The following is a 26,881-nucleotide window of genomic DNA, read 5'->3' as shown; positions in this document are numbered from 1 at the left end:
TGTGGGCTTGTGAGTGCATTAGTGGGTACTTTATGTGTATGATTTCAGGGAGTCATAGTGCTCTGTGTGTACGTGTGGGCTTGTGAGTGCATTAGTGGGTACAGTATGTGTATGATTTCAGGGAGTCATAGTGTTCTGTGTGTACATGTGGGCTTGTGAGTGCATTAGTGGGTACAGTATGTGTATGATTTCAGGGAGTCATAGTGCTCTGTGTGTACATGTGGGCTTGTGAGTCCATTAGTGGGTACTTTATGTGTATGATTTCAGGGAGTCATAGTGCTCTGTGTGTACATGTGAGCTACATGATTTCCATTTAAAGTGTGGAATCCAGGTTCTGCTGCTGCAATATTAAAAGTATACTTTTAAATTCTGTTTTTTTAACTTCAGTCCGTTTTTACATTTTCCCTGCTTCCCTCATCATTGTGCAATTCTGGTATCTTTTAATCTTTAAAATATTATTTATGTGCTGTAAATCAGCTGTATGCCAAATACATGTGAGTGACATTAACCAGTGTGACAATAAAACTGAGAAATCAGTCAGTTTATTTAAAATGCAATCAAGAATTTCACTTTTGTTTTATCCACTGTTTTTTCTTTTTGTCTGTTTGTTTATTTTTAACTAAAATATTATTACTCTCTCCCATTATAACTGATTGAGAGCTGTCTAAACAAGGCCTGTCAAAGCTTGATGCAAAGACCCCTGATAAGCAGAATGAATAGAACTTATTAAAGGAAATAAAGCAAGGGCAGCCATGCTATTTACACCCCAGATTCCAACGTTTGGATGCTATCCATATCTCCATCCAAATGTTAAAAACTGAGCAGTAAAATTGGTCTGGGGGAGAGAATGTATTTTATTAACAAAAAGAATGTAATAACACAGTGCCTAGTTCAATTTTGCTACTTCAGATTGTTTATCTGCCCACCCAGTCAGAGGGTGTATTTCCATGCTGTATATCAATCCATACACCAAGTCTTATATTTAAGTAAGGTTCAACAATGCAATACGAGTATGAGATACATTCTTCACTCTCCACTACACAACTTGCTCTTTAGTTGAATGGCAGGACGTTCTTCTTTGAACTGCGAGGTCAGCGGTTCATGCCCAGCCCTTGCCTCTCCATTCAATTCAATAGGCTGAGTTGCCTAACCATTACTGTGGTGGCCCACCTTGGATGCCATTTGAATGCTGTCTTGTTCCCATGGGGGGAGGTACAAGGGTGGGCTTGACCGTACGGCAATCCCCAGTATAATCACTCAGGATCACCATTTGTGTAACATTTATTTAACTTCTTCCAAACTACACATAGTCCAGGCTAGTCCAGCACATAACCTTAAACCCAACAAGGCTCATTGCAGTACAGTCGTTGCTTTACTCTTCTCCTCTGTTCTCACCAGGGTGTAGTATTGTAGCAATGCTTCTATATGCTCTCACTCTCTCCCACTGAGCCCCTGTACCAGTCAGTCCAGAGCAATCTAAAGGACCTTAATAAGGGACATTTATTAAAAGGTAGGTGCCCTAGACAGGTCTTAAAGGGATCATTACAGTACCATAGCCGATCATCATCAGTCTACAGCAATACCAACAATGGCATCACAAATACAGAACACTGGTCTTGACACTGGAGCACATGGGTAGCATGGTAGCATTGGCAGTTTTGTATTATCTGCCTGTACAGTATTTCCATATGTCCCACTTTCCATACATCTGGAAAACCGCTTTTCCAGCTGTGATGAGTATTGGTATTAATATTATTTAGCAAGTTATTGAGAATATTAGATTACTAGGGATGTATGGGGGTGTCTGTTTGTTCGTACATTTGTCCATCTATATGCCACACTGACATTTTTACACATATCTAGACAACCGTTTATTGTGCTGAAACTTTAACATTATTTATTGAGAATATCAGATTGTGGGGTTAATTTTGGAACACACTGTAAATAAGTCAATTTAATATATTTCGCCATTAATGCCGATTGCTGGAGCTTTGTGCAACTTGGACGCCAGTATGGAAAGCAACAGCGTACACCCATTCCTGCACTTGCTACAGCCTGGGACATTGGTGGTGTCATAGCCTGCTTTGGGAGAGGAATACCTGCCTGGTCTCCTGTTAAATTCACTGATTTAGAAATAAGACTGTAATAACATTGAGAAGCCTGTGTAAGACCTTGTCTACATTTGCAACGGGACATAAATGCAAATAAATACTTTTTCAGGTATCAGTGCTTCACTGGGTGACTACTGCTGCGTAAAAATATCTGCCAGCTGCTATCTGTGCTCCGATTGGTTGAAGTGACCTAGAGCGTTATGTAAGAGCCATCCCAAGGCACTGGTAATATGTGATGTTGACACAGCGGTTAAACAGCACACATTCACAATAACTTTACTGTGTCCCCTCATGCGGAAATTATCTGTTCAGTTAAAAAAACGTGAAAGGTGGACCTCAAGTCTCTGAGGGAAAGCTTGATGTGTTAGTAATGTCAATTCTTGATGGCAACAGTGCATGAAGATTAATTTTTACAGCACGTCTGAGGCAGCATCTGAATAAATCTATCCCGGCTGAAACACACTGGCAGGTTCATTTGAAAAACAAGTTCACAGTCATAGCCTCTGCCTGACCTCCGGAACGCTATGCTGGGTACTGGCAGTTACACGCTGTGACGCAGCAATCTCAGCTCAGCACCAGATAAACACTTACTGTGTAATTAAAGAAAACGGTAAGCATTTTTACTACTATTCAAATAAAACTTACAGACCAGAGCGTGTTGGCTCCCAGCTGAATTTTGCAGTAAAATTAACCACACAACCTTCTGACAAGATTGAAAAAATAGAAAGTGGTGTCATTCAAGCGTAACCACAGTGACAGTTTGTTCACCAGACATGGATTTTTTCACCAGCAGCGGCATGGTGCCAGGCCAAAGGACCGACAGGGGTTTCGAATGCGAAAAGTCAGGGCAGGGTGTCGGATTGTGGTCAGAACTTTGTGTCCTTCCAGTGGCAACCTTGTTGACCCATGGATGACCCATGAGGGGGAGACAAGGGAGCGTGTTATACTGGATATGAACACTAGGGTTGCTGCACGAGGGCTGGGACAGCTTTTTTGGTTTGCTTTAAGTTGTTATGATCAGTCTATGTATGTAATTACCAATTTCACTACAGAAAAAAACTTACTATTAAGACCAGTCAAGGAACCAACAAAACCTAGGGAGTAGGGTGTCCTTACTACTGGCCCTTATAAATCTGTACAGTAATTGTGCAGTTTCCCCATGGTTATACTGTGCATTTATCAATGTTTACCATGTTTTTAAGTGTTTTACCAGACACACTTACATTGTGATTTAATACACTTTGCTATGCTTTTACTAGGTAAACTTTTAAAAGGGTGATGGTACATGGAATTATTTTTGCAGCAAATAATATCCATTGGATTTGATCTATTTAGAAGTTCAATATCTAATGTTAGTTTATTTTCATACACAGTCTCTAGTCATAAAGGTTGGTTTAACCCTTTGCGGTCCTATGTCGGACCAGGTCTGACATTACAATTTTCCCTTTCCGGTCCGATGTCAGAACCCTGTCAGACCCCATCAAAAAAATGTAAAACACAGGTCTCTAGTCGATTAGACAAAGGGGCATTCAGAACAGAAAATAGGAGAGTCTTTTTTACACAGAATTGTGGTCTGGAACCAACTCCCCAGTAATGTTGTTGAAGCTGACACCCTGATCCTTCAAGAAGCTGCTTGATGAGATTCTGGGATCAATAAGCTACTAACAACCAAACGAGCAAGATGGGCCAAATGGCCTCCTCTCGTTTGTAAACTTTCTTATGTTCTTATGGTCTTAACTACCATGGCAATGTCCCACATAGACACTGCTCCGGTTAACTTTCCTGTTTACAGGGCTCAACCCTAAATAAATCTAATTACATACTGTATGGTTGTTTGTGAACTGTTTGGTTTGGCTGATCTTTGGTATGCCTCAGTTCACACCCAATAGAAAAGTCAGCAGTTCTTACCAAGGGAAATAGGCGTAAAATTCAGATTTAATTAGCCTTAAAGAGGACTCTTACTCAAATGTAAGAGAAATGCAACAACATGTAACCAGGTTAAATTGGTTACTTACCTGGGGCAATGTGGGCCAAACCGATTCTTATCTGATAAGTTATGTTTCCCTACGGGGTTATTTAAAGGGTACACCTGGGAGGCCAGTAGCCTGTGCTTTTACTTCAATAGGAGGAAATGTGTACTACGCCCTGCCTAGGGAGATGGAGAGCTCCCATCATCCTTTTCTCTCACCTGCTTAAAGAGGAAGCCTCACTATATGGGAATTATTGTCACATTATGTTTTTGCATACAGATATATTTGGAGAACTGCTTATCCAATTGCCTTGAAACAAGGCATTACCATTATTTAGTATAAGTTATTGGGGTATATGGAGGCATCTGAATGTCAGATTTTTACAAGTGTTTTGAGAACACAAGAAGTTGTTCCACATACTGTGAATCAGTCATTTTAATATGTAATCAATTTAGTGTCACAGCGGAATAGAACATTTTAAAAGGGCCAAAACAGAAGTTACCAAAGTGTGTTTATTGCCGCTAATGGTACCAGAGAGGGATTCAAAGCCAAAACTAAAATGAAACATAAATAATTCAGGATGGCAATAGTGAAAAATAACTAGTAAAATAACTAGTAATAACAAAAAATACTTATAATAGTCCCGACAAATAAAAATATTCAAGAATATATCTATCTATCTATATATATGTGGTCCAGTGGTTAAAGAAAGAGGCTTGTAACCAGGAGGTCCCCGGTTCAAATCTCACCTCAGCCACTGACTCATTGTGTGACCCTGAGCAAGTCACTTAACCTCCTTGTGCTCTGTCTTTCGGGTGAGACGTAATTGTAAGTGACTCTGCAGCTGATGCACAGTTCACACACCCTAGTCTCTGTAAGTCGCCTTGGATAAAGGCGTCTGCTAAATAAAATTATATATATATATATATATATATATATATATATATATATATATATATATATATATATATACAGTATATATACAGTATCAATAAATCAAAAGCACAGTCATGGAATGTATCCAATTGCCAAAGTTCTCAAAAATAGTTCACACACCCTAGTCTCTGTAAGTCGCCTTGGATAAAGGCATCTGCTAAATAAAATTATATATATATATATATATATATATATATATATATATATATATATATATATATATACAGTATCAATAAATCAGAAGCACAGTCATGGAATGTATCCAATTGCCAAAGTTCTCAAAAATAAAAATAAAATCCAAAAAACCCAGAGACAAAATTGACAAAAAACAAAATACGAATGGCCATTCAAAAACTGTAAATCCCAATAGAAAAGGATGAAAAAATTAAGTTGATCTCACCCAGACTGCTCCAATAACTCCAGGTGCTGATCCCTTTTCATTGTAGCTGGCAGTTTGTAAAATCCTTGGATGCAACTGACAAGGAACCCCATCCAAAAACTTGCAGGGGAATGTAGGTTAGAAATACAGCCTTAAAATGTTAGATCTGCTTCCAACAAATAACTTTGGTATACTTTTCTATAAATTAGAAAACAAAAGAAAGATATAGCAAATAAAAGATTGAAACAAACAAAGGTGAGCCTAACCTCAAAATGGCTTCCAGGGTTGCCAGATTTCTGACAGAAAAACAGTGACTTCGTTCTTCAAATAAAGTCCAAAACAAGCGGAACCCTAGCTACACCCCATTTCTGGTCACACTTGCCAATCTTTAAGAAGCATAAAGCGCGGGTCGGGTGTGGCTAGGGTTCCGCTTGAGCACCCTGCTGCACGGTTCAGAATCTGAGCACCCTGCAGCATGGTTCAGAATCTGAGCACCCTGCAGCACGGTTCAGAATCTGAGCACCCTGCAGCATGGTTCAGAATCTGAGCACCCTGCAGCATGGTTCAGAATCTGAGCACCCTGCAGCATGGTTCAGAATCTGAGCACCCTGCAGCATGGTTCAGAATCTGAGCACCCTGCTGCACGGTTCAGAATCTGAGCACCCTGCAGCATGGTTCAGAATCTGAGCACCCTGCAGCACGGTTCAGAATCTGAGCACCCTGCTGCACGGTTCAGAATCTGAGCACCCTGTCGCACTGTTCAGAATCTGAGCACCCTGCAGCACGGTTCAGAATCTGAGCACCCTGCTGCACGGTTCAGAATCTGAGCACCCTGCTGCACGGTTCAGAATCTGAGCACCCTGTCGCACGGTTCAGAATCTGAGCACCCTGCAGCACGGTTCAGAATCTGAGCACCCTGCAGCACGGTTCAGAATCTGAGCACCCTGCAGCATGTTTCAGAATCTGAGCACCCTGCAGCACGGTTCAGAATCTGAGCACCCTGCTGCACGGTTCAGAATCTGAGCACCCTGTCGCACGGTTCAGAATCTGAGCACCCTGCAGCATGGTTCAGAATCTGAGCACCCTGCAGCACGGTTCAGAATCTGAGCACCCTGCAGCATGGTTCAGAATCTGAGCACCCTGCCGCACGGTTCAGAATCTGAGCACCGTACCGCACAGTTCAGATTACTTTCAAAGGTAGCGCAATAGTATGGACCAATACACAGGCCTGTGTTTTGCCTCCACAGTGTAATGCAGATCTGTTTTAATTAATTCTGTTTCATCGCTGGTTATCTCTCCTGCAGTCTGTGGATCCTCAGTGTCCCACGCGCCAAAGCCTCCCATTAGGGTGTGATTGATTGCAGGAGCCTCGAGCCAGGCTGCAGTGAGACTCCTCTCCTTCCATTGCACAGGCAGCATGTGCTTCCCCTTCCCAAATGCACACAAATCTATAATGAGATTTTACAGCCAGAATCCTCTGAGATTTATAGCTATTGTTATAACCCAGGAGTTCTGGAGCGCTTGTGCAGGCAGATGTAGTGCTGTTTTAATAACTGCTGATTTACTGTTAGTACAGTCAAAGTATTCTTGTTCTGCAATTGTCACAAAGCCTGGACATATTTACATTCAAGTAACGGAATACATTCCATCAATGCAGCATATCAACTTTTTTTAAATCTCCAAATGTTCTTGACGCAGTTTTAAAGAGATGGATTTACAGTATAGAGACAAAACACAAGTGCAGTGCTCCCTCATTATAAGACAGCCCTTTATACCGTGGATCAGGTTATAAGGCGATAGTGTCGTGGTTCCCATTAACCTCATAATACTGTTCTATAAGCACTTGGATTCTTGTTATAAGGCGGAACACAAATTGCACAGGACGATGTCACCCTCCAAGGAAGTGTAAGACCATCTGAAAGCAAGGCTTTCAAACAGACACAGTGCACAAGTACAGTACTAAGGCTAAATCTGGAGAGCACAGCTCTGTGTGTTCAAGTCATGGCATTATCTACCATAATAAATGAACAAACACAAAGCAAGCACTCCATCATGCTATTGAAGAGACTGCATTCACTACAGCCCTCAACCTTGTCAGTGCCCATGACGAGAACTCGTCATTTTACAGTTACCTTGATATACCAATTACGAGACGTCTCGACACAAACATATTTAAAAATAAGGGTTCTTTTTTCAAAACATCAACTCCATGTTTTGAAAGAAATACATTCCACGTACAAAATGAGAAACTTAAGGGACCTTGAATTATACTATTAAGTTGTTTCATTTTAGTTTTGTGAAATTCTGTGTTTTTTTTTCTTTTTCTCCTTTCATATACTAGGAGTTAATTATTAAGACTGGAACAAAAAAAATGTAAAAAAATAAGTGAGATCTCTTTAAAAAAAATAAGCTGGGGGGGGGGGGGGGGGGGGGAGTGGCTCTGGTGAAGAGGTGATTTGGTTGGTCGGAGAATGGCAGCTGACCTTTGGTGCTCCTGAGCTGTTGTGGGGATTACTGCAATGTAGGGAACTCATTTGACATTCTAAATTGGGGTAAAATCATTGGGTGCACTAAAATTAAAAAATGAAACAATCATTTCAAAAGAGTCTCTTTCTGGTCAGGTAGGGCCCCACTTTGATCTTGTTTGGAGGTTGTATTAATTAATCAATGGCTGTTTAATTGAGGCAGAGTACAACCCATGGCGATCAATAATCTATTAATCTTGCCTAACTTGATGAGCTGACAATACAGGGTGGTATGACTACAGGTTAAAAGTGCTGTAACAGTGCTGTAACAGTGTGTACTGTTTCTTTAAGGTTTTGCACCCTCATGTCTCAGATGACCTCTTCTCAACACTGTTCTGCTACACAGGCCTCATCTAAAGAAAGACCCAAAGAATACTTGCACGTCTTCTTGAAAGAAAACCGGAGCCAAGCACTGAGGCATTTTATTAACCTTATTCCAATTAATCTTCCTCTGTACCCTGTAAAACATGTCTTCTCAAACAAATTAGTAATATATGGTGTCCTAGACACAGGCTTTATAAACCATGTCTCCCTGACAAAAGGTTACACATGTAAATCATTAAATGTTTAGTAATCTGATATCTGTTTATTATATTTCATCTATATTTAACATTGCTTAAAATTATTTAATAAATCAAGACCCCCACCCTACCAACGCTAAAAATATATATTCATCGTAATACACTGTAATTAAATTACGAGTCCCCACTTGCTGTAGAGACACTGGCTTGAGTAAATTGATGTCTAAACGCTCCGTGAGCTTTTCTCCTCTCACTCTAATAAAGGCCACATATCATAGTGATGTTGTCATTAATCAAGCGCCGGGTACAGCATCTGGGCTTGCTTCCTGAAATCACTGCTGAGCCCTTTCAGCAGGGAAGACTGCTCTTGGCTCGCCGGTGGATCCCCACGGTGCTGTGGCTGAAACTGGTGAAGTTTACAAACCAGGGCTCTGGGAGGATAACATTCACTAGCACTGCCAAATAACACAGCATACAGGCAGCTCCAAGTCTCTGGGGGGCAGCTGGCACAGCAGGCTAGTTTACATACAACAGTGACACTGCAGGGGGTGGCACTCAATAGCCAATCTGATTGTCCTGCTGAGTTGTTTGCTGTAGCCCAACGGCTAGGGAACTTGTCTCTGATCCCGGAGGTACTAGGATCGAATCCCACTCCCATATTTGTTATAATTTTCTTTAAAAAAGCATCTTAATTAAAACCGATATTTTGGTCACAACAGTTTCACCAAAGCTCACTCTGACACACCAGCTAAGAATAGCTGAATCACGCGGGTTATAAAAGCTATAAAAGAACAGCCCAGTTTAAGGGGAACCTAGACAGAATATCTAAGGTCCACTGCAGTGAATGTGAAGAGCAGATTCTATAGCACAAGCACAGATACAGGGTGGGCCTGATTCTACTGTGCAAAACCAAAACAAAACAAATCAAGTTTCACAGCAGTTGTATTTCAGGCCCTACAGTTACAATAACTGAGAAACACAGGACACCAGCAATTCCATTTACCGGTTGGCCTATGTCATTTGACCATCATGTTTTGAATATAATGTTTCTGCCTGCAGATTAATTATGTACTGGTACTGTATACAGGACACATGAAGATAGATGGGTATTATAATTCACCAATAATGACATATTTTACGCTATTTAAGTTAATCTATTAAAGAGTAAGTTGTGAGGTTCTGACAAATATAGCGTTACACGTCCCCACGTGTTGTTTCAACTGTTTAAATAAAGTATATGTCATTTTTCTTATCATTGTTAACATCCTGACAACGTTTTACACTTATAACTTTAAAGTTTGTTTCAAAGCTCTTTTCAAAATGTCTACTCTGCAAAGCTAGTGTTACAATAGTATTATTAGGATTATTATAATACTAATACTAACACTAATACTAATACTAATACTAATACTACTACTAATAATAATAACTCTGTTAAATATGCTATTCCTGGCAATATTACAACTCTTCTTTCTTGTCACAGGAGTTTAGGGTTAAAGTATCTAGAATTTCTTTTTGAAAGCCAAAAGGGCCTGACAATAAAGTTTTATGAATATCAACACTGACCCTGTGCTCTGTGGGAGGCTCGCCTCAGGAAAGCCTCTTAAAACAAACTGTCCCCTTCAGCTGTTCCACTGCAGATGCTCTTCTCAAATCACAAGACCAGTGCATGGGAAACGAAGTGAAACAAGAAAATGGAAATGGATATAGATTTCCACAGAGCGAATGATGCAGAGTCCAGTTACCCTGGACAATTCACGAGAAGGCCAAACTCTTGGGTTACATTTCCTTTTGAATGTACTCCACACCATCTCCACAGGCCGGAGAGTGATTTATTGAGTGGTTCCAGACAGACATTGGTGAGAAATGAGGAGAGGGGTGGCCTACTGGTAAGAGCTGAGGACTGAGATTCTGTAGATCTACATTATACAGAAGCACATACAGATATGTCACCACTATTCACATTTATGACTTCAGGACAACTCCAGTTAGTATATTGTAATATACTAATAACCTTATTTTCTTTCTCTTTTCCTTTGCACAGGTAATTTTTAGATTCCTTTTTACCACCGCAAACCGCATACAGATGAACAGGAACCACCAGACAGGTAAGTGAAATTATTTCAATGCTTATTACACAGTATCAACTAATGAACATAGTTTACATATAACAGTATTGCATAACAAACCAGTTATAGTAATATTAATGTATCTTCTAGATTCACAGCATGTAACCAACAGCTCTGGTTCAGAGCATCAAAAAAACCTTCAGATTAAAAGCTATTGCTCATATGAACAGTGTTTAGATTGAAACAGGCAGTAGTATTTTTAAACTTCATCAGGAACTCATTGGTCAGACATTACAATGCTATTACCACACATTACTAAAGAGGCCAAGGTGTTTATTATTCTAACTTTAGAATATCACACCAGACTCCTCCTGACAGGACGCACCAATTGCTAACATCGGACACATTAAACACTGCGGAGATCTCTGTGGAGAGCTGCCTTCATGCTGCTGTTGCTAATGGGAGAACACCAGGTGCCTCTTGACATGCTGTTTATATGATGGTGTGAAGAGGGTGGGACTGCTTCAGGGATGAGGGGTGTCAGGTGACTGATGTTCAAGTCAATTCCAGTTTTATTTATGTAACTAAAACAGAGTATATTCCTATACACAGCATCCTGGAAACAGTGTTGGACCGCCCCTGTGGTTTGTGGCACTTGGGTGTGGGAAGTTTGTTGTCTTTTTTTAACCTACTAAGACCACTTTCTACAGTATCTTGGTATTCCTGTATAATTGTCTGCCTTTCAAAGCAAATTATTTTGGTAACACTTGACATGGTGTCTCTAATTACTGTGTATTTATATAGTAGTTACTTAGTAAATACATGTGTACTTACACATACTAACAATGTTATTATGCATAGTTACAATGTACTTAACATGTAAATCTTTTTGCAAGATATGTGTAAGTACACAATTGGATCAGAAAAAGGTTAGGGTTAGGTTTGAAGTTAGGTTTAGAATGGGCTAGGATTATTTCATTCAAAAAATGTACACATTAACTACATTGTAACTATGCATAATAACATTGTAATTATGTGTAAGTACACATATATTTACTAAGTAAATACTATGTAAATACACAGTAATTAGAGGCACTTCATGTAAGTGTTATCCATTTCGAGCAATTACTTGGGAAGAGCCTTTTTCTTGCCTTTTAAGCCCACTTAGATCCCTGGCTCACTTAATGTCTTGGTGTTCCTGAATAGATAGTCATCCCCAGAAACAGGTAAAAAAAATGTTTTAATAAAATGTTATGGTTTTACTAGCAATGGGCGAGATGTCTGTTCTCCTTTTTAGTTAGCCTTTGCAATGATAACTGCCAAGTCTGATACAACTTTCACTGCAATACCTTTTCTTTCCAGTTACCATTGCAAAAGCAAGTTTATGAGGAATATGAAGAACACATTTCTCGTCCAGTAATTCTGTATTGGCAGTAAATAGATAACATTTGTGGCACGTAAACAGACACCCCCTACGTGGAACATGGTCCATCTCCAAAGCTCATACGCAATCCTTTATCCGTATCAGCAGTGAAAAGTTATCATTGCAACATGAAGAGCTTCAAGGCATAAACCACTTCTTTAAGATGGCAGAGTTATCTAATGGAAGCAATGGGCATTGCAGACGCTACACTATCCCCACTGCTTTTTGTTCTGTGTGTTGGTCTGGAATAGGCCCTCGCAGGAGTTCCCAGACACATCTGCAGGCCACATTAAAAAACAAATTGATGTGATGTTGTGGGGAGCAATTTGACCCGCTGGTATTGAAGTGTTGTTTTCTGCAACGGACTGGTAACAGCAGCCGGAAACATCCAGCTGTTGACTACAGCTCTGCTACCTTCAATGGCAGCTCATGCACTAGACTGCACTGCTCATGGATAATGCACCAGCATACAGAGCACATGCAGTGACCCACAGGAAAGAGACTAGGGGATTCATAGGGGCCCCTTAGAAAAGTTTACTGTAGTGAATTTGCACTGTAATTTTGACATTTTCCCATGCTTTTCCCATGGCTATACTCTGCACTTACCATATTTAAATAGAGTTTGGCATGGTTTTCAATATGCTTTACAGTGCTTACCTGTAATTCACTATGCTTTCACTATACTTTATTACACTTTGCTCCCACTATGGGAAACTTATCTAAAGGACGATTCACCAGGTATTAACTGATACCTTTGCTTCCGTATTTCAAGCAGAGGATTCTGGTAAATATAGTGTTGCATGCCAGTCCAAAGTGGAACTCAATTACCAAAGGGACAGTACTAAAGTAGAACAGGCAAGCTATGAATAAGACCCCAGTGTTACAGAAGACAGGCAGATCTTGGTTATGTAGTAATAATGTGTAGAGTATAAACCAAGGGACATTATAATCATGGTCACCTCAGTACAAAAAAACATATTAGTTTTGAAGATTCTAGCACAGAGGCACTAGACTAATCCCAGGGATAAGACAGTTATGAAGCTTGTACAGTATGGTATGGGCTACCAGGGCACGTTGTTGCTGCTTATGTAATGAGCATGAATTTAAATGAGAACTGTAGCTTTAAATTATAACCTGTCAAGTCAGGTCAATGCAGTTTTTATTTTATTAAAGGTCTGGGTCCTACCACTGACTGCTTTATTTTTATATTTAACGCGCCCTTGGTTGTAAAATACTATCCAAGGAGTGGTTTATATAGCAACCAAAAGTCTGAACAGTAACGGCTCCAAAACTCTAAACAGGAATTATATGACAATCCATTAAAAATACAGCTAAATGTACAACACCTCTTTAAAGTGAAGTACTCAACGGAAAGTGAGGCCCAGCCAGAGAAAGTGCGAGCTCACTCCTGGGAGAGGTGAATTCTACTTTCCCAAAGGGAGGCTGTGCTGGTTGAAGGTTGACACAGCTTCTGGAGGCCTGGTCTGAGCAGGCCTGCCAGCCTCTGAGAGAACGCAAAACAAACTAGGTCATTACTTCATTAGCACCTCAACACGCAAACAATACATCATTTTTGCACCAGAGTGTCAGGCTGTGTAAATGTGTAAACATTTCAGCCAGGGACAGGGGTGGAGCTATAAAGAGACGCATGGGGCTGTGGGGCCGAGATAGGGGACCGCACTGGAGTGGAGAAACATGGGGCTGTGGGGCCGAGGTAGGGCTCATCGCAGGGGACCGCACTGGAGTGGAGAAGCATGGGGCTGTGGGGCCGAGGTAGGGCTCATCGCAGGGGACCTCACTGGAGTGGAGAACCATGGAGCTGTGGGGCCGAGGTAGGGCTCACCGCAGGGGACCACACTGAAAAGCCAGGTCTAGACTGATAACCTCCTATAACTGAGTATGGGCTAAAGCTAATATTATTATTGCATATTCCTGGTGATGTGGATAGGCTGTCGTATGCAGATCCCGATGTCAGTACATATAGCTGTACATATAGAACACCTAGTCTAGTTGTGATGAAACATTAGCATGTGTCATTGGGTGTATCATAACCAGGGTGTACAAGGTCTTTCCTAGACCTTCTTTCTGTATGTTTCATCACATTTTTATTTATATCTAGAGAACCGGTTGTCCCAGTCTCATAAAACTTGCTATGGACGTTCTTCAGCACAAGGTATTGAAAGTATCTCAAAATTTTTAAATGTGCATACAGTGAGTGTAGTTCATGGCGATGTTTCATGTTATACACAGTTCTAGTTTTGTATTTACAGAGTGACAGGGGATGGATGTTGTTAACATGCTTTTTAACGTTGCCTTGGACACGGGCCTTGTATATTTTTCTGAAAGGAAAATCAAACTGTCAATGTAAAAAAAATACTAACTCATTTAGGGAGTCAAGCGAGAGACTGCAGTGTTTGTTACCAGTTTTGTAACAGATTCAATTTGTCTAAATACCTAGATACTGTGAATCTGGCCCACAGTGTAGTGAAACACCCATAGTGCCTCTGCGGTATAGAGGATGTAATCCATGTTCATTACCTATATAAGGCTTGCTATTCATTAAACTCCTAGCTGTTCTAAACAGTCGTTGAAGTTTATTCCATCTTTCAACATACTTGGATGTGATTTGAATGATATTTATTACACAGCGCTGACAAACTTCAGCCACTGTCAACCCTGTTCTCCAGCTGTCTCCAGTAAAATCTGGACAGGTGCTAATGGGAATGCAATTATTACAGCCTTGTCATAACACAGGCATGCAGTCTCACTGCAACCAGCAGAGGCAGTTCAAATTTATACTTGGAGGGCTTCAATTGAATAAATCATTTTAAACATTAGTCAAGGATAGCTCTGGTGCTCCACTAGACAATACAGTATTGGATTTCTATAGCATCAGACCTGGAATATGCTGAGAAGCAGAGAACAATGGTCACAAGTAAGACTTTAGATTTCATGCCAAAAACATTTGATCAAGTGTAAACTTAATACGTTACAGCAAAATAACCTTTGTGCAAATACATATAAATAAAAACTTGATACATTTTGTATACCAAATTAATCACGATATATTACTTATTCTAAATTATTTTGGGTGTTTAAATACATTGCGCAGAATCTCGCATCTCTATTTCATCTCATTCTGAAAGTTTATCAATGTTCCAAAAACTCACTCTAGATCACAATTTACTAAACATTTTAAAACTGATAAATAAAGAATTACCATAAGGAACGGTATCGTATTCACAGTAAAGTTGGGTTCTTACCTGTAAACAGAAACTCAGTGTCTGTAGCTAGGTGTTGTTTGAGGTTCAAGCTATCTGTATCTTTTAAATGGTGGAAGCTAAAAATACTTTTTAAAAACACCCTTTTCTTATACCAATACATTACTAGTATCATTTTAGTAGCGAAATTGTATTCATCTTAAGTATTTAAATTGCTGGGAAACCTCAGTGTTTCTAGCAGTATATTTTAAGGGCATTACTCATACCTCCCAATTTGCATTATGCCATCCAATCGTTCAACTCCGCCTCAGGGGCCGGTTGTACTAAACGAATCTGAAGGAGCTTTGGTGCTCTTCAAAGACTAAAGTCATGGCTTTGTAATTCTATGACCTCATTGAATTAATGCTTCATTCCTCCTGAAAAGTGATGAAATTAAAAGCTATTTTATCATGTATAGTTGCATGCCTTTGGTATGTCATAGAATAAAGCAAAGAAGCTGTGAAAAGGGATGAATTATTGCTTATTCTACAAAGATATTCTAAAATGGCCTGGACACATTTGTTGGTACCCCTTAGAAAAGATAATAAATAATTGGATTATAGTGATATTTCAAACTAATTAGTTTATTTAATTAGTATCACACATGTCTCCTATCTTGTAATCAGTCATTCAGCCTATTTAAATGGAGAAAAGTAGTCACTGTGCTGTTTGGTATCATTGTGTGCACCACACTGAACATGGACCAGAGAAAGCAAAGGAGAGAGTTGTCTGAGGAGATCAGAAAGAAAATAATAGACAAGCATGGTAAAGGTAAAGGCTACAAGAACATCTCCAAGCAGCTTGATGTTCCTGTGACAACAGTTGCAAATATTATTAAGAAGTTTAAGGTCCATGGAACTGTAGCCAACCTCCCTGGGCGTGGCCGCAAGAGGAAAATGACATTCTACGAATGGTAGAAAAAGAACCAAGGATAACTGCCAAAGAGATACAAGCTGAACTCCAAGGTGAAGGTACGTCAGTTTCTGATCGCACCATCCGTTGCTTTTTGAGCAAAAGTGGGCTCCATGGAAGAAGACCCAGGAGGACTCCACTTTTGACAGAAAAACATAAAAAAGCCAGACTGGAATTTGCTAAAATGCATATTGACAAGCCACAATCCTTCTGGGAGAATGTCCTTTGGACAGATGAGTCAAAACTGGAGCTTTTTGGCAAGTCACATCAGCTCTATGTTCACAGACGAAAAAATGAAGCTTTCAAAGAAAAGAACACCATACCTACAGTGAAACATGGAGGAGGCTCGGTTATGTTTTGGGGCTGCTTTGCTGCGCCTGGCACAGGGTGCCTTGAATCTGTGCAGGGCACAATGAAATCTCAAGACTATCAAGGCATTCTGGAGCGAAACGTACTGCCCAGTGTCAGAAAGCTCTGTCTCAGTCGCAGGTCATGGGTCCTCCAACAGGATAATGACCCAAAACACACAGCTAAAAGCACCCAAGAATGGATAAGAACAAAACATTGGACTATTCTGAAGTGGCCTTCTATGAGTCCTGATCTGAATCCTATCGAACATCTATGGAAAGAGCTGAAACTTGCAGTCTGGAGAAGGCACCCATCAAACCTGAGACAGCTGGAGCAGTTTGCTCAGGAAGAGTGGGCCAAACTACCTGTTAACAGGTGCAGAAGTCTCATTGAGAGCTACAGAAAACGTTTGATTGCAGTGATTGCCTCTAAAGGCTGTGCAACAAAATATTAGGTTAGCGGTCCCATCATTTTTGTCCATGCCATTTTCATTTGTTTTCTTAGTTACAATATTATGTTGAATCAAAAATCAAAAGCAAAGTCTGATTTCTATTAAATATGGAATAAACAATGGTGGATGCCAATTACTTTTGTCAGTTTCAAGTTATTTCAGAGAAAATCGTGCATTCTTCGTTTTTTGTGGAGGGGTACCAACAAATTTGAGTACGCCTGTAGCTATTTGCTACACTCATCACTAATGACAACATTGTGCAAACAATGTATTGCTATGACTGGGACTTAGGACTGAAGTCATTGTATTTTGTATCTTGTTATTAATTGTACTGTAATTCTTGATATGTATTTTATTTTGTATACAACTGTAAGTCATCCTGGTTAAGGGCATCTGCTAATAAATAATAATAATAATAATAATAATAATAATAATAATAATAATAATAATAATAATAACATGAATGATTGCCACAGGAACGTTTTTGGATCTTTTAATTAGACATACAAGGGATGCAGCGTTATATTATGCTTGTTTGTTCAGATAGAATAATCTGCATGCAGGCCCCAGCTATGGAATCTGTCATCTCCCCCCCACTTTTGAAACCAAAGTTACGGCACTTCGTCCAACAGTCTTCCTGTCAGTCATTTTAGAGTTTTGTATGTATCTATTGAACAGCTTGTCCAATTGTAATGAAACTTGCTAAGGATCTTCTTTAGTACACATCATTGACAATATCTTAATCTCGGTGTATATGGAGGCTGTCTGTCTGTCCATCCAACAGCTGTATGTCGTATATTGAAAGGCTTGTCTAACTGCTGCTTGATAAGGACCTGCTTTAAGCACAAGTTGTTAAGAGTATTAGCATATAGGGGTAGGTTATCGGTCTGTCTGCTATACAGCTAGAGAAGCATTTATTTAATTATTACAATGAAATGTGATCTGGACATATTTTAGTATAAGGCACAGTATTGAGAGTATTAGAACCTGGGGGTATATGAAGATATCTGCCCATCTGTCGGTATGTCAAAACTGCTTTACATGTGAATACACTGTTTGAAGCTGAATATGTCTCACTGTTTTTTTGTTTTTTTTGGAATAGTTGCTTAGACTCTTGTAGAGACAGACACACATTCCGGGAACAACACGGCACCTCTAATCCTGCAGTAATTCATAACAAACTTTATTTAAGAATATGATCTACACACTCATCCCATAGGTTTGCAAAGGTCTTTAACTTGATCTCTGACAGAAACCACAGGGATAAAAACCCAGCGGTACAATCCCTCTGTGCTGCACAAGAGAAACCTTAGAATGTGCACCATGCCGTTACTGTTTGGAATTATTTTAATGTTGTGTTGTTATTATATTTGATTGAGTATGGACTATTTAGGTCTCTCTTTGTATTAGTGCTTGCAACGGATACTTCATCTGTGATTCACGCAACAAAGACAAACAGTGAGGTCTTCTGAGACAACCTAAACGGAGAGGAATGGTTATCGTGGGCTCACCTTCTTGAAGGCCAGAGGTTAAAGTTCAGCCCAAGGACTTTAAATACCCACGTGTACACAAGACAAGAGCTACATTTCAGCACAGACTGTTTGTGTGCATATATACAGTATGAGACCATAGCATTCATATACTGCACAGACTCCTGTTTGCACAGGTGATGGGCTATGCCGGTATCAGGGCGCAGATTTGCTGTGGTTTTTTCTGATTAAGGTGTGAGACACTGCGCTTATACACCTAAAACTGAAACACATGAATCAGTTTGTATCACTTTCCAATCAGCCCTTTCCCATTTATTGTTGGATCGTCTCTCTGCAGAGTGGAAGGTTCTCAATGGCTCTTCTTCATTGGGGCTTGAGTGCTATTAAAGTGTTCCCTCCATTAACTATAATATAAAACACTCCAGGGAGAAGTAAGAAAACAAAGAGGATTTATTGGAAATGTTTTCTTGTTCAATATGTTGATTTATTTTTTGGGCCGAAGTTAGGAAATGTGAAAGATGATGGATTGATAGTGTTGGTTAATGTGTAGCTCTGTTTATTCAGTGCTTGGGTACAGGTCAGATGCTGTTTCACGCACCTCAAGCCTGACCTGGTGGGACCCCATGAATGAGAACTTATTCACTGGCTGTTTGCGCTGGCTAAGGAAGCTCTCCTGCCCTTAACTCTCCTGTCAAAGATATCTTGTTTGTCATGTCCCTGGATGCTCTGAAAACAAAACCTACTGAGATTTTAAAAATTATATTTTTTTGGAAGGGAATATTCACCATGGCTCAATATTTTGGTATTGAATGTTGCATAGGTCCAGTTTGACTAGCACTTCTGAAATCTTAATAAACTCTTTATTGTTCATTGTTTATTGTTGTTAACATTGTCATGTCAAAACATCCCCTCATTCTAATTTCTCATGAAACAGTCAAGGTGGACACTGTGCTACTTCTGAATAATAGAGTGCCCAATTATTTTACTGGGAGCCTCAGTGTTACGGACCCCCCTGCAGTGTTTACAAGAGACACACTACTGTACCCTTGCTGTCCTTATCACAGTTTTTCAACATGTTCCCGATTGTTTTGCTATTTTTCGTATTCACACATCATAGGTAAATCACCTACAGAATTACGTTTACTCTGAAATGTTCACCAGCTGAAAGAGATTTTTTCTTCTACACATCACAGTGTGTCCAGTGCATGCTCCCTCCAGCAACAATGCTAGTTTTCTTTTCCCACAAAGATTTAACATTTCAAACAAGTCAGCAATATGTTAAAAAAATATAACGCTGCGATATGGAAACGTGTTTCTTGTAAACTGTGCAGGATGTTCTGTAACACTTCTGAGATCCATCAAAGGGGCTCCACTCTGTAACCTGGGACTCCAGTGGCATCTTATTGAGATCCATCAAATGGGGTCCACACTGTAACCCACACTCCAGTGGCATCTTAGTCAGGTCTCCCAGATGGACCTCAACTGGAGATGAGGTTTAGCACCTCAGTTTCAGCAAAAACAAAACTAAACCTTATAAACCAGGTGATGAAATCTTCCAGTGCAATCTATCAGCTCTCTCAACCTGATGTATTGTAAAATACAGATCCCCGCCATGAAATGTTCCCTGCAAATACAGTACTGTAGCACTGCCCATAAATTCTTCCTTTATTAGGAGCTGGGCATAGATCAGGAAACCCCATTTCCCACATGGTCACACTTTATGAACGAGGCTCTCAAAGTGCAGTTTCCTCTCTGAGCGATAGCAGCCCTGGGGGACATGGTCACACAATGAAAGCCAGCTATGAAATATTGTGCAGGTAATGACGGAAGCTGGGAGCTGCTGCTCAGGATGCGGGGGGGCGGGGGGCTGAACAGTACATTTCACAGAGGTTAAGAGAGGTTTGGGTATCATAATTTGTAAAAAATAAAACACCATAATCATAAAAAGTATTTATGGTGTGTCTATCTTTCCCCAGGCTCTTTTGAGGATTCAAATGTTTGCCTCTCTTTATATACACTTAAATATACAGTAACACTTGAGAGTTTTAAAAGTCACACATCAGAATAATGCTTTAATACTTGTCCTGGTCATATTTTACACGACCAGCGGTTCTCATTCCCTCCGTCCTTCTCCCCACCATCAGCTTCTTCTCTCTAGCTAACACAGTCCCTGTATGCTCCAGGCTCTGCCACATCAATCCCGCAGGAGCCAATATATAGTCGATTGGTCTACTTCTTAATCAGGGTATTGATAGAGTGGAACCTGGGCCACCTGTACAGCTGCCCTCAACAAGATGGCCGCCACAACCCGACTCTAGGCCGGTTGCCAGTTCCATCTTGATAAGGGCCTGAAAGTTAGTCTCAATAGCACTTCTGTCTGTCAGAAGGCCACACTTCACTCCTTTTAATAACCCTCACCCTGACACAATTACCTTTGCTGTGTCATGTGTTGTCCGTATCACATTGTTATATTTTTAAACATATAACCGAATCTTTTAAAAATTGTAATCATGGGTCATAAATCAACTGGGCAATACATTTCTCAACATTTACTCAGGAACATTCACCAGAAGAAAGAAAATGTCTTCTAAGGATTGCAGTGTATCCCGATCACGCTCAATTCCGGTTTTCTGTTCCCAAAATTCGCCACTCATTTCAATCAGAGCACCTGCATTGTTGCAGGAGGGAGCATGAACTGGATTCACTGCAATGTTTAGAAGAACAAACCCTATGCTAAATGCACCTGAATGCCATTTTGCCACTATATTACTTGCAGCATTATACAAAAACAGCTAGAGATAAATAACTGTAAATTGCTCATTGTTGATGATTCATTTTATTAAACACTATCAGATTATTACTTAATCCAGAAACGATCAGTGATGTGACATATTTCAAACTATACATCCCTCACGATTCCATGAACATTTATTATAGTATTTATGTATTGATATTTATGCTCAGAAGCGAACTCAGAAGTTGTTTTCACACCATACCCTCCTGCTTTCACAACACACCCTCCTGCTTTCACACCATACCCACTTGCTTTCACAACACACCCTCCTGCTTTCACAACACACCCTCCTGCTTTCACACCACCATACCCTCCTGCTTTTACACCATACCCTCCTGCTTTCACACCATACCCTCCTGCTTTCACACCATACCCTCCTGCTTTCACACCATACCCTCCTGCTTTCACAACACACCCTCCTGCTTTCACACCATACCCTCCTGCTTTCACAACACACCCTCCTGCTTTTACACCATACCCTCCTGCTTTCACACCATACCCTTCTGCTTTCACACCATACCCTCCTGCTTTCACACCATACCCTCCTGCTTTCACAACACACCCTCCTGCTTTTACACCATACCCTCCTGCTTTCACAACACACCCTCCTGCTTTCACAACACACCCTCCTGCTTTCACAACACACCCTCCTGCTTTCACAACACACCCTCCTGCTTTCACACCATACCCTCCTGCTTTCACACCATACCCTCCTGCTTTCACAACACACCCTCCTGCTTTCACAACACACCCTCCTGCTTTCACACCATACCCTCCTGCTTTCACACCATACCCTCCTGCTTTCACACCATACCCTCCTGCTTTCACAACACACCCTCCTGCTTTCACACCATACCCTCCTGCTTTCACACCATACCCTCCTGCTTTCACACCATACCCTCCTGCTTTCACAACACACCCTCCTGCTTTTACACCATACCCTCCTGCTTTCACAACACACCCTCCTGCTTTCACACCATACCCTCCTGCTTTTACACCATACCCTCCTGCTTTCACAACACACCCTCCTGCTTTCACACCATACCCTCCTGCTTTCACACCATACCCTCCTGCTTTCACAACACACCCTCCTGCTTTCACACCATACCCTCCTGCTTTCACAACACACCCTCCTGCTTTCACACCATACCCTCCTGCTTTCACACCATACCCTCCTGCTTTCACACCATACCCTCCTGCTTTCACACCATACCCTCCTGCTTTCACACCATACCCTCCTGCTTTCACAACACACCCTCCTGCTTTTACACCATACCCTCCTGCTTTCACACCATACCCTCCTGCTTTCACACCATACCCTCCTGCTTTCACACCATACCCTCCTGCTTTCACACCATACCCTCCTGCTTTTACACCATACCCTCCTGCTTTCACAACACACCCTCCTGCTTTCACACCATACCCTCCTGCTTTCACACCATACCCTCCTGCTTTCACACCATACCCTCCTGCTTTCACAACACACCCTCCTGCTTTCACACCATACCCTCCTGCTTTCACAACACACCCTCCTGCTTTCACACCATACCCTCCTGCTTTCACACCATACCCTCCTGCTTTCACACCATACCCTCCTGCTTTCACAACATACCCTCCTGCTTTCACACCATAACCTCCTCTTTCTAAAGCAGCCAGAAATAAATCTGTGCTAAAGAAAGGCCCTGTACAACTGTGCTGAATAAACAAACACCAATCAGATTGATTGGCAGCAAGGAAGGATATGTGATTGGTTGGTTGTCAACAAGATTCTCCAGGCAGGTGACATCTCTATGGCAACCAGGGTTTTCCCAGAAAGACATATACATGACAGCAGATGAGAATGCTAAACCCAATGGACCTGAGGGTTAACACATGCATAAATCAAGAAGTTATGTTTTCCTGCCCAAACTGCAGACAATTTATGAAGCCTTGAGCCCAGGCCGAGCTCTGTTCTGGCAGACAGATCCTGAGCTTAAATTAAGGGCGACCTGTCTATCCCTGGCAGTGTGAAGCCCTGAGTGTGAAGAAAAGTGTTTTCTAAAAGAAATACCATCCCCTCCTCTAATTCCAGGGAGCCTGTGATTTACAGTCTGTTCCGTGTTCCCTCCAAAAAATAACTGAAGGGTTATATTAATGTGCATGTACATCATGAGCCTGTCTCTGGTTGTTACAGAAATATGCTATCTTCTAAGAACGCATATTTCTATAACTTCCTTAATGTCAGCCTCATTTGTAAAGAGGCTTGCGCCTTGTCATTGCATTGGTAGTAAACATCAGTTAACTTTAAGAATGGGTTTATCCATGATCCGTTTTACTATTTATTAAAAGTCAATTATTACTGTAAAACCCATCGTGAAGGTCAAACTATGCATTCTGCATTACTGCCATGCATTATTGAAAATGCGGGCCAGGAAATGGAATACTGTATAATTGTGACATATTCAGATGGCCAGTGGAAATCTTTTATGAGTAATCGTGTTGCCTTCACAATATAATGTGTATACACAGTACTGCATTTGACATTACAGTCCAGCAAAAGAGAATGCAATAGTAATGCACTATAGTGAAATGAGAATGCAATAGTAATGCACTATAGTGAGATGAGAATGCAATAGTACTGCACTATAATAGTGCTATTGTGCTGTGTATGCATACTTTGTTTCATTTTACTGTATATTTTCAGCTTATAGTGGAACCATGGTGTTCTATAGCACTATTACAAAATACTATCAAATGCCACACTATTACTAGCTTGCATATATTACTACTATGCACTAAAGCACTACTATCATGTCCTATACTATGATTACAAAATACTGCAAATTACTATAGTATTACTATAAAGTACTGTAGTATACTATTATACTGCGATAGTACATTTTTGTAAGGGGCACTACTTTGAGATTTGTTTTTTTTTTTACTCCCCAAGTTAATCATACAGTTTTAGAACTACCTCTGGATGTAGGATTAGTCCATCTGGGAATTCCTGTCTACGAATGATTTCCTGTAAAGTGTTAAATATTGTAATAACAGTGAAGTGTATATGTTAGAAACCCTCTTTAAAGCCTTTGTAAACTCCATCCATCGTCTGGATGTCTTCAAGCTAGGTTGTGATGGCATCACCCAACACCTCTGTAATTGAGAAGGCAACTATATATATAAAGTACAGACAGGGCTGATATGCAGTCTGCACTGTCCCTTTGGTTTTATATACCTGTGTGTGTGTATATATATAACGGTTCATGTGTAAAATCCGTAAATCTGTAGATTAACCGGTGTATGTGTAGATTTACCAGCTCAGCGGTCAATGTATAAAATAACTAAAGAGATGGTAGTAAATTATCTCTTTTACTTACATCCATGCTCACTGTCTGGCAACAATTTACATAATGTTTTGCTGGCAAAATTATATAGCACACTTTATGATTCTCACTGAAATGCAAAACCTGCGTGCACTTATGCTTTTTTCTAAATGAGTTCAACTGAATAATACTAAATAAATTGAAAGACGAGGGGGATAAAATCATTAGAAGTAAAACCAGAAATCTGTCTCTAATTATGTCTGTATATAGGACAAAACATTAATACATGCTCTCTGTTAAATACATTATTATTATTATTATTATTATTATTAATAATAATAATAATAATAATAATAATAATAATAATAATAATAATAATATTGCAAGAAGAGGTGCAGTAAAGTTTAAAAACATTAATCAAACAATACAAAAAAGAAATAAATAATAAATTAGTTAATTTACCCAAGTACGTAACAGATCTTACAGAACATTTTTTACTTTTTCTACCATCTCCTTAGTTATTTTATACATTGACCGCTGAGCTGGTAAATCTACACATTTACCAGTTAATCTATAGATTTACTGATTTTACACATGAACCGTAAAATATATATAAGTACAAGGCTGATATCAGTCTGCACTGTCCCTTCCACAGGGCTGACAGCATCCAAGAAATCTCTGTTTGAAACCAAAGGAAATTAAAACAGAAATTCCAAGGCTAGCCAGAGAAATTAAAGGGGCATAATTATGGGCTGTGGCGACAGACCAGCTGCTGAATTGGCCAAAAGCAAGTGAAATTATTTTCTTTCTCTAGATTTGAAAACAAAGATACATTTACAAAGGACAGTTGCTAATTTGATGCAGAGTTCCCTTCCCTCCTCAGCAATCGTTTTTTGTTTTGGCTTGAAATCTGATTTGTGCGATACATAGGCTACAGTATTGGTCAGCATTGTGACAGTGTAGTAGAGTATGTTCCTGGTGCACCGTTAAACATGAAAACCAAATTATCAAAAACGGCTCCCTCAAACATTATTCACAGTATAATAATTATAAAAGAGCAATGAAATGCATTCTCCCACCACTTTATTTAGAGAACAACAATCTATTTCCATGCAGCCAACCCAGAGCTACAGCGTCAGAGGACAATGTAGCTCTGGGCAGCTTACAGGCAAGCCCGCAGACACCCGGCCAGTCTACAGGGGTCGCTGGTGTGCGGTGATCCGAGGACACCCTGGCCGACCTAAGCCCCACCCCCCACCCCGGGCGGCACTCGGCCAATTGTGCTCCGCCCCCTGGGAGCTCCCGTCCACGGTCGGCAGTGGAATAGCCTGGACTCGAACTGGCGACCTCCAGGCTATAGGGCGCATCCTGCACTCCACACGGAGTACCTTTGCTGGATGCGCCACTCGGGAGCCCCAAAGCTTGCATTTGTTTAACCTAAGTTATATGCTAAGTTATGTTCATCTTATTTTCATGTGGATTTTCATATGTTTCGTTACAAACCTATGTCAGTCTGTTGCTTGAGTAACTGGTCACCCGGCTCATTAAATCGGAAAAGTTTATGTTTCTAACACAGACATAATATGATTTCTCATTCACAGACAGTGTATGATTTATTTTTATTAAAATAAACACACACAAAAAATCCATACTGTATATAAAGCTGCATTGATGCATTAATATATGTGTAGCTTATAGCCTGTGCTTACGGGCTGCTCAAATTCAGATTGCAAATGCTGCATGAATAAACAAACCTGGAGATGAGCATTCTGAAATCAGACTATGGATTACATGCCTGGATTTGCATGATATGGAGTTTAAGCAATGATTTTGGCTACATACTGTAAAGATCCTGAATTATGCCACATGCTATCAGACGACATGCAACAGAGTACCGTGCTCCGAGGAGTTGTGCTTTACGTAAGTATTCTGGAGTATGCTTGATCTTGTCCAAGATCTTTGAAGCACCGTGGATTTGAAAGCATGGCCCTTTGAGGTTGCTTGAAAAGCTCCCAATGTGAGAGGGAGCTTAGAAGTGTGAATCTGCCGTGTCATAACTTCAAGCAGCTGGGAGATTAATGTAAACCCGATGCTGTATAAAGTAACACTGAAAACAAAGTTTTGTGAGGTGTAAGATTCAGTCTATTTCATAAGAAATATACCTCACCCTGATTCCATTACAGAGACTTGTCAAGTATAAAACATTTATGACAGTTTTAGGCCTATGCAGAAATAAACTTTCTACTACAAGTATCCCTGACCTTAGGGGTCAACTGCTTTTGATTACGGCACCTCGTTGAGCCAAAAGTTGGTTTGACTGCAATGATTTAAACACAGGGTATAGAGTGCACCTAATAACTTCCAAATGGGCTTCCTGCAACTCTTCATTT

Source organism: Acipenser ruthenus, chromosome 20 (assembly GCF_902713425.1).
Source record: "Acipenser ruthenus chromosome 20, fAciRut3.2 maternal haplotype, whole genome shotgun sequence".
NCBI classification, from domain to species: Eukaryota; Metazoa; Chordata; class Actinopteri; order Acipenseriformes; family Acipenseridae; genus Acipenser; species Acipenser ruthenus.
The sequence above is the reverse complement of the archived record's forward strand: the minus strand, read 5'-3'. Positions refer to the sequence as shown.